At 42.2% G+C, this 15132-nt stretch overlaps 1 long non-coding RNA gene across 3 annotated transcripts in view; it reads right to left on the reverse strand.

Moving 5' to 3' along the window:
• Nucleotides 1–334: 334 nt before the first annotated feature.
• The window catches only part of LOC117760705, a 64782-nt gene continuing 49984 nt past the window's right edge, over nt 335–15132 (reverse strand). For 2 of the 3 annotated variants that reach the window (XR_004613712.1, XR_004613711.1), the window contains exons 2-3: nt 2083–2376; nt 335–508 (exon numbers count right to left, since the gene is read on the reverse strand). This is a non-coding gene — a long non-coding RNA (uncharacterized LOC117760705). Of the gene's footprint in view, nt 509–2082; nt 2377–3825; nt 4139–15132 lie in introns of all 3 variants that reach the window. The other variant, XR_004613710.1, reaches the window with a different exon arrangement.

Here is a 15132-nt window from a genome sequence, read left to right on the forward strand (position 1 = left end):
AAAAGGCAATCTTAGGGCACTGATATCTTTGATAATGTACAATTTGGTTCAGCGTGTTTAGATTTAGACGACATTGGGCCTTGTGGTACGCGCTCTGCTAGTTCTTCATAATATCTTATGGATGTAGACAGGCAATAACCATTTTTGGAAAAGATTTATGAAACATTTTCTGGCATTCAACAGATACCAGCCCCCCCCGCTTCATTCATTTCACTGGACTGAAATATGGCTTCGATGTGACACTACAGGCATGTGCCACTGAATGGATGTATGAGACGATTTCCCGAAATGAAACGATACAAGCTCCCCCAAACCCCCTACCCCGAACCTATTTTCAGTTCATGTAATTGATTCTCATCCAGAAAGTTTGACGGCATTATGTTTGTTTGAAAAGTTAAAAGAATTCGGCTAATTTCTCCCCAACCAGGCGATACTTAACCAGATTAGAGTGGCCACTTCAAGCTTTGTTGATGCATCCAAGTGAGGCAGGGCAGCCCAGCTGCAAAAGCTGATCAAAAGAGAGAGGGGGAATGTGATATTAACATCAAGTGCTCCAGCGAGTGACTCAGACAAAAACATTGAAAAAAACATCATTATTAGACACTTCCTTTACCCATGTTTGGAAATGAATATATCTGTTTGTCAAGCAGCTGTGTGCATCCATACATGGCATTGATTCCTACTTTAACCGGCATTATAAGGCAATTCCTCTTTTCCCCTTCGCATCCCGTTATTGGTGATATGCTAATGACATCCGCTGTGATTAGTGATGTTCTTCTAATCTTTATTCCGCGGTGGCCTGAGCAATCACAGAGGTAGAGCTTCGAGATCTACAGCAGCAAGCTCGCTCTTCCCGTCTGCCCCGACTTGATTTTATTTCAATAATAACTAAAATGTTTATTCAAAGGCCACTTTGGTGCACCACTGCGCATTTGCAGATTCAGGAAACACACTCAGAAGAACGTAGGAAAGCCTTTCTTCTCTCATGACCTGCCTCTGGTAAAACGTGTTTAAAAGGTAGAATTTCCTGCTTCACCGCAAATGCTTAAATGCTGAATGTGGCATCGTTTCTCATCATCTCTTCATTTAATCACTGAATTCGCTCCGGTAAGTTTACACTTGTCAACAACAATCTACAGTATCCTTTTTTATCCCTTATTTTACGCATGCATTTCAAGTCTATATTTATTGAAACCATTGTCGGAAATGACCTGTACGACGTTAGTTGAGAGGTGATTGAATTTGTCTGAGGTTTCTGTGCAGCAGCACTTGTGGAGTTTATATAAAAGTCTATTGTATCCCCGGGGAGTGCGGGGGCTGTCCAAATAACTGTGTGGTCTCACACTGTTCCCAAGCATTTGAACTGGAGTCGATCCAGAACACAGACAAAATGGATTATTTGATTTTGTCCAGTTAACTTTGAGAATTCAAGAAAAAAAAAAGAAGAAGGTTACACAAACGGCACCGGCAGCAAGTCAATTTAACTTCCTGCTTAGAACATTTACTAGGACATCACTACAAAGTTCAAACGTGCCGGTGCTATGTATTGAAAAGAGCTCTGTCATTTAACTGGTAACTGAAACACTTTCATAAGTTTCGGTTGAAGTCCAGCGGCTATAAAGTGTCTTTGAATCGAGACACTACAGGGGGTAGTTACTGGTGCGAGTTTGCATTGAAATGCACCTGGAAGCCCTCCCTAATTGGCAGCCGTCTCTAATTGGCAGCCATCTCGTTTGGCTTTGATACTGCACCCCATCATCTGCATGAGCAGAATAGGCCATTGTCTAGGGAGGAAGCACAGGTGAGTTACAGGCTAATCGCCAAAGACAATGCGGCCAGTGCTCGGGAGGAAGCAGAAGTTCAACACGGAGCCATAAAGCAACGCCGGAACAGTGTCATTACAGCGTATATTCATAATATACTGTACGCCGCTGTTTCGCCGTAGCTTGCGAGAAACCGTATTAATGTGGGCAGTAAAACCCGAGTTTAGACAGCAAGATCCAAGGACCCTCTAATTAAGAGCGCTATCGCGGGGACAGCATGGGGAGTGATCTAATGGTGAGTGGCCATGCATGTTTTTACCTGCAGTGTGCTTTATCTACCGACGCCTCGCAGCAGGACCTTAGACCGACCAGTCTACTACTTTACTGCTGAGATATGGACTGAAACACGCAGGCACCAGGAGCAAGTCAAGCACCATTACAACTGGAGTTAAACAAATGGGGAGAGCGTGTCTGCCGGGGTCGTGCAAACAGCACGGCCGGTATGAGGTATCGTAGAGGTACCCTGGCTTCGGATGAAGGCATGCTGCTTCCTGAAGGTGTGGCGAGAGTCTTCACACCACCTGCGGAAGTGAAAAAGACCTCCCGCGTCTTCCTGTGATAGGGTGAAAAGAAGCGTTCATGCTATTAGAACAGCGCGGCAGCCAACTACAACACAACTCAGATACCCAAGGTGCTAATTACAAGAGAATTAACTTGAACTCGCAAACCACAGCATGCAAAGCAAAGGTCTTTTTTTTGCATCCTTGAAGAATATTTCAGACTTTTCACTGTACTTTTTGTTTTTGGTAAATTTGTTCAACTCTCCCCAGACGTGTAGCTGCAGGCTGTGATTAATCATCAGAGTTTTCAGCAGTTGGCATCGGGGCTGCACAGTGTATGAAAAGCACAGAGAGAAGAATCCATATTGATGCAAGATGACAGACCGGTGGCCTATTGACTAACCTGCTGATTTGTACAAGTCAGAGGGATAATTGAAAATGAGGAAATGGAAGAAAAGTTCAGGATGGTCATTTTCTAAATCTAATATAATTATGTTTGGCCAACTGGAGAAAAACACACATTTAAACAGTAACACATATTCGGTATTAAACCTTGTGTTGCCTCTGCTCTGCCTGATCTCTGCAGTCCTTGTGCCGTGTTGCATGTTTTGCACAAGTTTAACATTATCAGACATTTGTGCCATGAAGCCCTGGCGTGTTGTAACTCTTCTGAGGGTTGAAAAATGGATTTAGTTAAGTGCAGGAAGTATTATGTTTAGCTCAGGGCAAAGTGTTCTGTTGAGTTATAGCAGCCGATCAACCACTGCTCTGCTCCGGCGACTGCATGGGGTATTTGTTTACACCAAAGGAAATGAAACTATTTCCATTTAACTGTCCTGATTATTGGCCTCCTTTGCTTCATTCCCCGATACATGTGATATGTTTCCTACTGTTACAATGAGTATCTGCTTTGACCGCAGCAGATGGATGGAAGGAAGAAAAAAAAATAATCCTCCGAGTGAAGGAAATAAAAAAGTTGTGCATCACATGAAGCATCGAGGAGGAATCCTGTTTCCCATTACGTCTTCATAACCGACTGAGTTTTTATGCAGAGGTGATAATGCAATTAGCCGCACTCCCCCTAAATGTGTGCCAGATCGTGCTTGGGTTTCAAAGCGTCGCAGAAATACTATCTTGCTTCAATTTCAGGGGACCTGTGCTTAATTTGGCCTCCTTTATCTAATAGAGTTTTCCTTTTTCTGGCTCCATGTGGTTTGCTGTTGGCTCAATCTAAATAACGGACCACAATGGTCAGCCGCAAGAGCCAAGAGACTGATGTTTTATCTGCGATATTGCCACATTTTTATCTCTCACTTTAACAAATTTAAACTTGAGAATCCCCACTGCTGCTGAGACCATTATCAGTGTTTCAGATGTGAATATAAAGAGTCGCCTTTGCTAGAAGCAGGGGGGGGAAATACAAAAATAGAATTGTGGCCTTTGGTTTTCAAAAACAGCAGAGTGCGAGGCGGAGCTTTTCGAGATGACCACAGAAAACGTACATTTTACCCACATATGGCTCCATCACTTGATATAAGCTCCATATCTTGATTTTCACGTATTCCTCTCAGCATAAATCCCCCCTGCAAGGAATGAATGCTGCAGAGGAGTGGAAGAAAGGCAGAAAGAGGGGTAGGGTAGGTGTGTGGTGGTGGTGGTGGTGGTGGGGGGGGGGTGGGGGCTGGAGAAAACGATGAGTTTGATCCTGTAAGCTGGCGCATGGCCTCAACCCTTTAACGTTTATCTCGCCGGCAATGGTGGTGAATCCGTCACCAATCGTCGGGACACCCCGGCTTGCTCCGATTCCACTGCCCCCTGGAGGAAATAAAAACACAGCAGGCAAATGTAATAAATGCGTGATTCGATTCTACGCTGCTCGTAGATACTCATTTTTTTAAGTCTTTTATAAAGCAGAGCCAGTTTAACAAGTGAAGTCTTCTGCACTTTGCTGTTGAACTTGAGTTTACAACCCAAATCAATATGCTTCAGCTATTCAGAGCAAATGGTGCCTGTGTGGTTGATTTACACAGAGAATGGATGAGGGGGGAAAAAAAGCACAGAAAGAGAGATTCCTCAAAAATCATCTGTTCTCTACCGACGTCTGTCCTGTTACAGCTTCGGAAGCAAATCTACAATCTCTTGTCTCCACGCTATTAAATTGTTACCCACCCATTACACTAAGCACAGATGCCCCTTCCAATCGGCAGCTGGCGCGCTGTATATTTCCGTTAATATTTCACATTAGCCCGTGGCACTACATAATGCCAGATGATTGCTTGTCTGTTATGGTATATGATGAGAAGTGTTCGGGGCTGCTAATGTGAGACGTCTCTGTTTACCACTTTGATGGATGGCCTCCCTGATAGGACCTGAGTTACATTCAGGGGTGTCACAGGGAAAAAGATGACAGATGGGCCCAGCTGCCGAAGATATCGACACTTTGACCAGACCATGAAGACATTAATCACAGCACGGCTAACCAGCACTGAGGGAGAACGGGCGACTTCTCTTATTAAGACACAAGTTGTGACTGGGGAGCGTGCAGTGTAATGGACCGTTTAGTGATCAGAAGTTATATAAATATTATACGGCGAAACACAAACGAAGACAAGAAAGCTGCAAAGAACTGAGGAGACCCAAAGAACTTGTAACGTGATTAACTGTCACCAGAGATTAGGAGCCAGTAATAAAGATAAACGGGGGGTTGTTGATGCTGTAATATAATATTAAGTGATGGCAGATATCCAGAAGTCGGTGTCAGAATGAAAAAGAGGACACTAATGGCTCTTTGGGATCTTCAGTATCAGTCACACCATGCTGTCACGCTGATAAGACACAAGTGGTGGTCACAGTGAACGGGTGTCGCCATGTTGTATCTATGTGGTACATCGTGATTAAATATTTATCCACCCTGACAGAATCACCATAACTTGTTTATAATCAGATTTATTTTAGTTTGTTTCAATTCTTTTTTTTTTTAACACAGATTGTCGTACAAAGTAATTCAAGAGCGACTGTACAAAAAAAAAGGTCCTTCTATAATTGCTGCAACTGTCTCTAAGTCAAACAGACCAGCTGCATGTTAGTGGTTCTGTAGCACAAAATCATAGGAGCTGGAGGAAGTGGATGATGATGTTCGTCTTAATAAATCCCAATCAACACTAGGAAGTGAAAATGTGGACCAAGTCTTGTGTTAAATGTTGATAACATGAATAGTGTTTGTCAGGGTTGGGTTTTCTTTGGGGTGTTTCCTATGCCAATGCTAAATCGATACCATTAAAACAGTACCGGTGAGTACACGGTGGCAAAGCTGATTCTTAACAAAAAAAAAAAAAAAAAGACGGTCGCAGAAAAAAAAAGGTTATTTTTTTTGTAGGGCAAATTGGACCTTGAAATTTAACATATTAACCGTTTAAAGTATACTCAACTTAAACATACAAATGTAAACGAGTGCATAACTCTATTATCTCCCCACCATCGGGGCCAGGGACGCTCACGCTCCTAGGTGATGTGGGATCATGCAAAACGTCATATATTCAAATTTATCCCTCGCACGGAATTGTTTTCAAACGCTTGCTGCACATTCCTGTATCAAAATCCTTTCACATGAGATACAGCCACACTTTCGACCGTTTAGTTTCAGGCATTTTGTTGTCGCTTTGACTCGATTTGGAGGTTGCTGCTAGCTTACTGTTACATGCTGCCAGAGCCATGTAGAGAGTGTGTTGCCACCAGAGTTGAGTGTAATGTTAACTGAGGCCCGTGTGGTGATGTTTGTGTTGCCTGTAAGCAGAGAATTATTCAGTACAGAGCTCAGGCACCGAAATCTGTGTTGTTATTCGGCTCGAGACGTACCGACCGTAAAGGAATTGGTGTCTAAGTGGAACCCTAGTTTTTATACATTCATATTTTCTAGTCCCAGAGTTATATGATGTCATACAATCCTACCTTTTCTCACAAAAAAAACATCACCCCATCATTTTTTTGATTATTACGACAGGCCCTCAGCTTTCCCTAAAAGAGTGATGGACCAGACAACACAAGTCGAGCCGACAAATTAGACTTGAAACCATTTATTAACATAATGTCAGGAAGTTCATTAATAACGGCGTTCTTAATTATTCATGCTCTTGTTTCACCAGATACAGCAATTTTCCTCCTGCCGGGCTACATATCTCAATCGGCTAAGGAAGATTTGAGAAAAAGGGGAAGGCAGAAAGTGAGGGGAAGGAGAGAAAACAGGGAAAAAAAAGAAAAAAAAAAGAGTAAAAGCGAGAGAGAGAGCGAGAGCGAGAGAGAGATCACAACGCACACAAAGATGGGTCATTATTTCAGCACCGCAGGGGAGACAGTTAAACACCACTTTGTTCTGTTCAATTTGACTCAGTGCAACATAACGTGCAACCATCTGGGTGTAAACCAGCTTATACCTTATTTCAAGCAATTTTATGCATCTCATAAGTACGACTGTTTGACTACCCATGGAGCTGTGTATTCGCTGCACAGCTTGGTATTCTATGGAGATCCCACCACTGTTATCAAAGTCACAGTGGCCAACTTTCATGAAAAATGCCTTTCGCACCAGCTGTAAAACAGTCTCCAACGCTGCGAACTCAGAAAATACTCTTTGGTTCAATTTGTGCGAGGTCACTCTCTGTAAACCGAGTACTCACTCCTTTGGATTTGGCTGAATTCATCTCGAAACATTTTTTATTTCTCTAACACATCTGTTGCAAAAACTGTTGCACGGAGGGAAAATATGAAACTATATTTGTATGCTGCTCTTTAATGTCTTGCCAACTCTCAACACGGCTTCATTGAGGTCACAGGAAACACAAAGACTCCTCCTCCTTCTGTTGAATGCCAGATGAGCGCTCCCTTTGTTTATTATGAATATTAATATCTCTGGTAAATACAATCCGACGACAATAATTTGGTCGGACGTGTCTACCTCTCCGCCCAAACATCATGAGGTTTGGCGATTGCCCACTGTGGCATACCTGCACAGATGAAACTCATCCCATATTCTAAATGCTAAGTGGTTTCATCCAGCAGTGAGGAATGGAATAAATATCCGGATGGCTTCTCCCTCACTCAAATATATTCTCGCACACGATTGCTTGCACCGGTGCTTAGCAACGTGGAAGCCGAGCATGATCAAAAGGGAAAGAGGGAGAAAGCAGCGAGACAGAGAGAAATCCTCGCTGACAGTTGCTTTCTCCATGTTTCTGTGTGTTGTAAAGATGTTCCCCTCGCGACTGTGCTCGAGACAACTGACCCTTTGTCCCCGGTGTAATTAAAGAGACCACAGGTGAAGCCTCGGGGGAGCACTCCTCACTCGTTCAGCACAGTGGCCACTGTATCAAAAGAGTCAGTGTCAAAGCCTGTAATGGTAGAATCCACATCTCACAATATTTTCCAAAAATGAAAGCCTCCCACCCTTCATGTGTCTTTTTAATCAACTCGTTAATCTAATCATTTTAATGCATGATACATTTTTTAATAAGAGCATATAAGTGCATTTGTTATTTCTTATATCCTGAAATATATTAAGAGCAAACACTTCAAAGTTGATTTTTATAAATCGTATCAATAAATACAGATTTTCTCCCTTGAATTACGCTTCCACAGTTTGAATCAGCTCCAAGCTTTCGCCATTTTGATGAACAACGAGCTGCACAGACAACTCACAAATGCATACGGTGATGAGTGACTGTTTTCAATTGAATTTCTTATTATAGTAAAGGCAGTGTTCAGTCATTTATCTGATGAATTCATTCGACTGTACCGCGGCTGGGTTGCGGCACATTTCAGCGTCTGCAGTCACATTCACTCTCTCCAGCCTACAGCTGCTGCAAATCCGGCATGAAGAGCTGAAGACAGGCTCTCGCGACAATGTCAAGCAATACGTGCAATCCCATTTCTCTGTGTGAAGAATTCCTACATATTGAGTTTTGAAAAACAGGGTCTATGTTCCCTCGGAGAAATGTCCCCATTCTGTTTGCCAGATAATGACCAGTATGACTTCAAAAACAGTCCACTCTAATTAAAATCCTGGTCCGAGGCGAAACCGCATTCCAAAGGCAGCAATCTGATGGAGCGCACGGATTCACATGAAACATGCGGCATTACAACAGACTTTGATTACTGAGGTAATCATCGGGTGTCAATCATTCAGCATACCTGGCTGAGATATTTGATATTTCTGATGTTTTGCAATATCCATTAGCAGCATGTGAAACACTAAATAAGAAACGTACAGATAATAGTATTTTCTTTTTGTCGGTTTCAAAAGACGGCAATGCACTGGATAATTGGGCTTCACCCAAAGAGAAAGCTGTTTTCATTGGGAACAGTCAAATGAAATATTTATCATCATGCTTTGGACTTGGTTTGAGAAACTACAGATTCCTGCCATTCTGTTAATAGGGGTTATGAAGTCTTGCAGCCCAGGTGGTGAGATAAAGGGTCAGACAGACAGGAGATGAGTGTTTCTCCGAGTAGATGGTAGGTACGAGGACGAGCCTCGGAGATTTCACAGAAAACCTTAGAGTCGAGAAAAACTTCCCTGAACCCAAAGTACATTTACCGAGGTGGATATTTTCGTGTGTGAGTCTGTTTTATGGTTATCAGAATTTCCTCGAAGAATATCTCACCTATTGTAATGGAATCAGCAGGAGATTGGTCGTGGGCCAAGCCTTTGGTAAAAAGGCAGACTGCATAATACCAACAGTGTGGCCATTTATAAGATACTTTACACTTTGGCTCATAACTATCGAGTTTCAAAGAATAGAACTCCACAATGCGATGGCATGTTGCCAATGAGACGCCATGGCAACGTGATGAATGGACAAATATGAGCATTACCTTACTTACTTAAAAAATCATTCTGGTGCTGTTCACAGACAGGATTTACGCAAAGGTAAATAAAATAATCATACACTCAAGCATTTTAATCAAGTGTAGTTACTAAATTTCCTACGGGATCAATAAAGTATCTCTCTATCCATCTATCTATCATTACATTTCATAAACCTGTTATTCATATCAATCAATTTAATTTGTTTAGCACATTCTGTACAGGGGTCGACTTGATGCGCTTCACAGTAAAACTTAGAAAGCACATATAGATACTCCACACTCACAGCCACCAATACAGCACACAGACACATATAGGACATACAATATATTACAAGAATATATATGACTCTTAAAAAGCTTTCTTAGAGGTGTGTGCTTCCTGAGTGAGTTCTACTTCCTACGCTGGGTTCGTCCTTCAGATGTAAACTTGGAGCTTTAGTACAAGCAAGGCAGTGCTGCTTAAAACTCATTACCTGCACTTGCAGTATCTGCAGACACAGTCGTAACCTTCTCTTTGTAAATGCTTTACAGACTCAAGTTCATCCCACCGGCTTCACAGCAGAGCTAAAAAACAGCTGCACAAACCAGCGATCACGGCTCCGAACTGTTTAGCCTACATACTATGGTGATTTGTGTAATCAAAGAATACAAGTAAATTGGTGTTTTTATGGCCTGTCTCCTCTTCCAGTTGAAATAAAATAACCTGCTGTGAGCCATCATCAACAAAGTGGTGCCAGAACCGCTTTGACCAGCACATGAAATACTGCAGCTCGCAGAGAGATCCTCTGCTCCGCTCGCTGGAAACACAAATGTCACCGGGCAACGCACAATTTACTGAATGATAAAAAGAAAATATAGGTTTCTGGAAATGTAGTGAACTTTAAGTATCCATTAGGCCACTGTTTGTTTCTTCTGGGAGTTGGAAGGTATGTTTGAATTGTCAGAGTGTAAAAAATGAACATCACGACTTAAATATGTTTTGTTGATTTTCCATGAATCAAGCAGCTGTGCCTTAGTGGCACAACTCTCCCACACGCCACAAACTGTTACAAGGTGGGCAATACTTCAGCGCACTGTGATTAGCCCATACATCAAAAATTACAACTCACCTAACTAACCGTACATGTTGGACAGAAAAAGGAGAACTGGCCAAAGAGCGCTGCTGGCACACATTCATGACAACTGTTGTAAATTTCATGTTCATTTTAGTCTACAAGTTAAGTTTATATACCGAGTACTTTTTGACTTTCTTGCAGGTTTTGTTCTTGTACCAGAAGTATTGGAAGGTGGATGTGTAATAAAAGCCACTTGACTTTGTCACCAGAGTCTGTGCCTGTAAAGTTCAGGATACAAAAACACTTTGGTTAAGGTTATAAAAGCTGCTGGTTCCAGTTTAATGTTTTACACAAACACATCATATATTGCTCTTCAAGGCAGCATTGGTTTGATGTTTCTTAACCTTAAAGAGTCTGTAAAATTATAAAATGATTTAATAAAGTCCATCATTCCATTATCTATATCGTTTATTCTATGTACCGTGGGTCGCAAGGGCTGCTGGAGCCAATCCCAGCCGACATTGGGCGAAAGGGGGGTACAGGGGCGGGTCCAGCATAAGAGACAAACAACCATTCACACTCTTACGGACAATTTAGAGTCTCCAATTATCTTAACCCCAATCTGCATGTGTTTGCAGAAAGACCCTGGGTGAACCGGGATTCAAACCGAGAACCTTCCTGCTGTGAGTCAACAGTGCTAAAGTGCCTAAAAATGAAATGAATCACAACTTAGCAACCTTATCATAATCGAGTACCTCAAGGGATTGTGTAGTTCAAACTAAAATGCGTCATGACTGGGAGTTGTCCTCCCCTGTGTTACTTTGTAATCACTGAGTCACCGACATGTTGATGGCGAATGTACAAATCCTCGTGTTTTGACTGATGGTGTCTCTGGGGACGGTTTCTTTGTCTTCACTTGTGTTTTACACTCTGCACAAAGAGCTGAACTTTGACACCAGGAAATCAGGTTTTTGTCTCTTTTTTTTTTTAGGTTTAGACAAAAACACTTTGATTAGCGACATATTGTGGTTTTGGTGATAAATAAATAATCAGGCCATTTCTCCTGCTTCATGTCCCTGCAGACTTCTTGTACCTTATTATTTCTAACTTAAATAATGCTGTAATTTAGAGGAAAATAAATAAAAATGTTAATAAAATATATTGTCGGTGAACAGTTATATATTTATACAATATACAGTCATTATGTGAGACTCACCATATTGTTAATTGACCACATGGTCTTGTTATGTTACCAGAAAGTGTTGTCTGTCCAGCATTATGTTTCCTGCCAAACGCATTTAATTGTTGAAAATGAGTTAGTGAGTCAGTGCGTTTTCCAGGAGACATGGTGGGAATTCAAACTGATAGGAACAGCTGATGGGCTAACCACCCGTTTACCAAACTGGTTCCACAGAGGACACACAGATTATTTATCAATCTGACCAAATCATCATGTGTTACCACGTAATTATCTAGTACATTCCAGGATTTTCACCTTGTACCCTTTGGGTTGACATTCAAAACCAACATGTGAATATTCCTGAGTGCATTTATTCAAAGGTCAAAATCTGTGATGGAAAATTTATGGATGTTTACCAGACGTTAATATACGAGATGGCACAGCCTTAAGTATTTTAATCGAGACATGTCAGTAAGTAAAGTGTGAAAAGCATTGCTGCTGGGTTGTTATTGATTTTGATAAATGCAAATAGAACCATCGTGTGAAACATCTTCCCCAGCACACGCTGCCTCCGATTTGAAAAGACTTCATTGGCACTGTCTGCTGGTGCCACCTGGCAAGCCCAAGTAGATTTCTGTATGGCACCGCCACTCCAACCACAGCACACGTGCCATACAGATGGATATATTCTATTAATAAAACTAATGAACACTTGCTTCACACTCATTGGGCCTTCTCCGTTTGGCCAGTAACCACTCAGTGTAATGTTTGCTCAGGTGTTAATGAAATCTCCCGTTACTGCCCGGACTCCACAGAAACATGCTGCCACCGTGACTGATCTGAAATAACACCATGTGCAGTGTTTCTGCAAAGGTTCCTAATATCAGCAGGTAATAGACTTTAGTTACACACCTTTTACAGTCCATTAGAAGCAGCTGTACCAGATGTATGTGTTGAACTTTAGTGCTACAGATCGAGGCCTGGTGCACACAAGTGGATTTTCAACTCTTACTCTTTAAAAAATGTAGGAGACCACAGACATGGATTGAACGGATTTTTAACATTATAATCTTCAGAACGCACACACTGGAAGATTTCTCCAGAACGTAAGACAACAGACTCGCCGTCTGTAGGGAACGATTTCACAGAGACGATTTCGAACATGAAGGAGGATCGGTGTGGGTTCTGTTTTGCAGAGAAGACGGGATAAGTTTGGCTCATTCATTATGAAGGGTGAGCTGGAGGCGAGTTGGAAATCGGGGAGGCTCCGACACAATCGGTCACATTCTGATTATTTTGCAAACGCCTCACACTTCAGGATTACTTGGGCAGATAAGCGGCTCCGACAGCCCTAACGTCACCGTCTTTATACTGAAGGTCATTGTGTTTTATGTTAATTCAGGGATATTAAAGATTCAGTCTATCACCCTTCATTGCAAAGTGAACGCTGATCAACAAATACAGATTGAGCCGCCACTGTACCTCCACAAGCCTCATTTAGTGTGGCTGGATTTGCTTCACAGTAACAAGAGAACATCCAGACCAACGTTAATGTCTTTGTTACTTTGTTTTCATTAGATCCTGAAGGTTTTGGTTTCACGTTGTAATTTAGGGAGCGGACTAAAGACTTCTGTATGACATATGGACATCCTGTCGTCATTACCTATGTGATCTACCTCTACTTGACATTGATTGGTTTGTAAATGAACTGACACCACCTCGTTTGGTTTTACTGAATTTTGGTCCGGACTGTGGTGTTAAAGAGCCATTAGATACATTTTAGACCAGTGTAACATGAATACATTTTAGGTGAAATATGCAAGATATTGATGTTTATACATCAAATGTGAATATTTAAATAGTCGAGGTAGCACATCGGTATCGTCTTAACGCTATGCCACAATTGCTTTTTGGTATTTAGCGACTGGTGGTTATTTTTATAGCACAAAGCTCTTTACAGCTTTGCCCACTTACCGCCTGGCAGCACGCTACCATGCAGAGCACTGGTCTAACCATTGGATGAAGCTCAGCGTCTTGGTAACAGACACTTCAAGAAGGGTTCAAATGCCAATTCAATTCAACCCCGCTTAGCCACAGCGATTTCCAAATAGAGCAGGAAATTCTTTGTAAGAGTGAAATCTTGGGGGCAGCTGTGGCTCAGAGGGTAGAGCGGGTCGCCCACTAACTTCAAGGTAATTGGTTTGATCCCCCAGCTCCTCCACTCTCACTCTGCATGTTGAAGTTTCATTGGGTAAGATACTGAACCCCCGGATTGCCCCTGATGGTTGTACCAGCATTGAGTGCGAGTATGAAATGACTGAATGGCTCTTTGAGTGGCCGATTAAACTGAAAAGTGCCACACAAGTGCCGTCCATTTAATGAATATGACATTTAGGTCTTCAAATCAAGCGTCACATTTAAAAGTAACAGCATCTCTAAACATTTATCTTCAAAAAGCAGCATCTGTGTGCTGTGAGTGAGATGCCTGTGAAAACCAATAATGCGTCTGCTGTTGTGTGTCTGGGCTAAAGAGGTGAGGGCAGTGGAACCACTAGATCCACCACCTCAGGGAAAGAGCTGTCATCGTCAGAGGAGTCTGTGCAGCCCTGACGAGCGCGGGTGTTTTAACAGACTGTACAGTGGGACGTATGCATCCGACAGATAGCGGATCACAGACAGGTCTCTGTGGTGTTAACTGGAGTGTGTCCGCCAGACCAAGAGCCGTCCCTTATATTGGGAAAGGCTTTTTAAATAGTGCCGGAGCTACAAAAGACCAGCTACGTATACAGTATAATCAGGTTCCCCCGTTTTCTCATGCTTTCTGCTCCGCATTGTTTACTGCATTATTGCCAGGAAGATGATGAAATGATTTACTTTCCTTTTTGGCCCTGTAAAGTTAAGCAGCTTAATTTTCATGTTTTTCGGTCCAACCCTTCTTTCGAACTCCCCCCCAGGGAGACGTCTCTCTACTGTTGACCTCTCCTGAATATGAAAAATCTTCCTGTATACAGACCTGATTATGCAAACACTGAATCTGTTCCACAAATGGGAGATAACTTGAACCTGCATAATTTCCTGAATATGGGTTGTTTTTTTTGTGTTTGGATGATGAATAGGGAAACATGTTGTTGCTCATACCTGCCCAACTGTAGCTCATCCTTCTTCCTGTTACCTTGGGCCTAATTTAATAACCTGAGACTCACTCAGCCAACTGTGATCCTACTGTGCGCCCTGATGGCAGAAATATGTGTAAACACCTGCACTAATTACCTTCTCTGGCAGAATATTTATGAAATGAATTAAAGCATGCGTAAAACGATTCATTGGTCAGAACACGGGGGCAATTTTTCACTCGGCCATCCAAACATCTCGTAGCCCGAGGGAAGCACGGCCGCGTTCCCACTGAAACTAAACAGCATTATCTCCCCGTGACTATTCATTTTCAGGACTGTTTGTTGCAACCAGACTAAACAAGATTATCCAACAGACAAAGATGAGCATTGCTCTGCTCTCTAAATCAGGCCACGCTGATTGTTTACATTAGATGTAATCTGCTGAATGTGTTTATTGTCCCGCGGACGTTTCGCTTTTTCATGAATTTCCTCAAATAAAACGATGACAATACCCATTCCTGAAAATAGTATCTCTCGTGAAATAGACCTACGCCAAGAGTTGCCGCGTAAACATCTTCTTGAAGTTTGAGAGCGCTCTGC

Source organism: Hippoglossus hippoglossus, chromosome 4 (genome assembly GCF_009819705.1).
Source record: "Hippoglossus hippoglossus isolate fHipHip1 chromosome 4, fHipHip1.pri, whole genome shotgun sequence".
In the NCBI taxonomy this organism is placed as follows: Eukaryota; Metazoa; Chordata; class Actinopteri; order Pleuronectiformes; family Pleuronectidae; genus Hippoglossus; species Hippoglossus hippoglossus.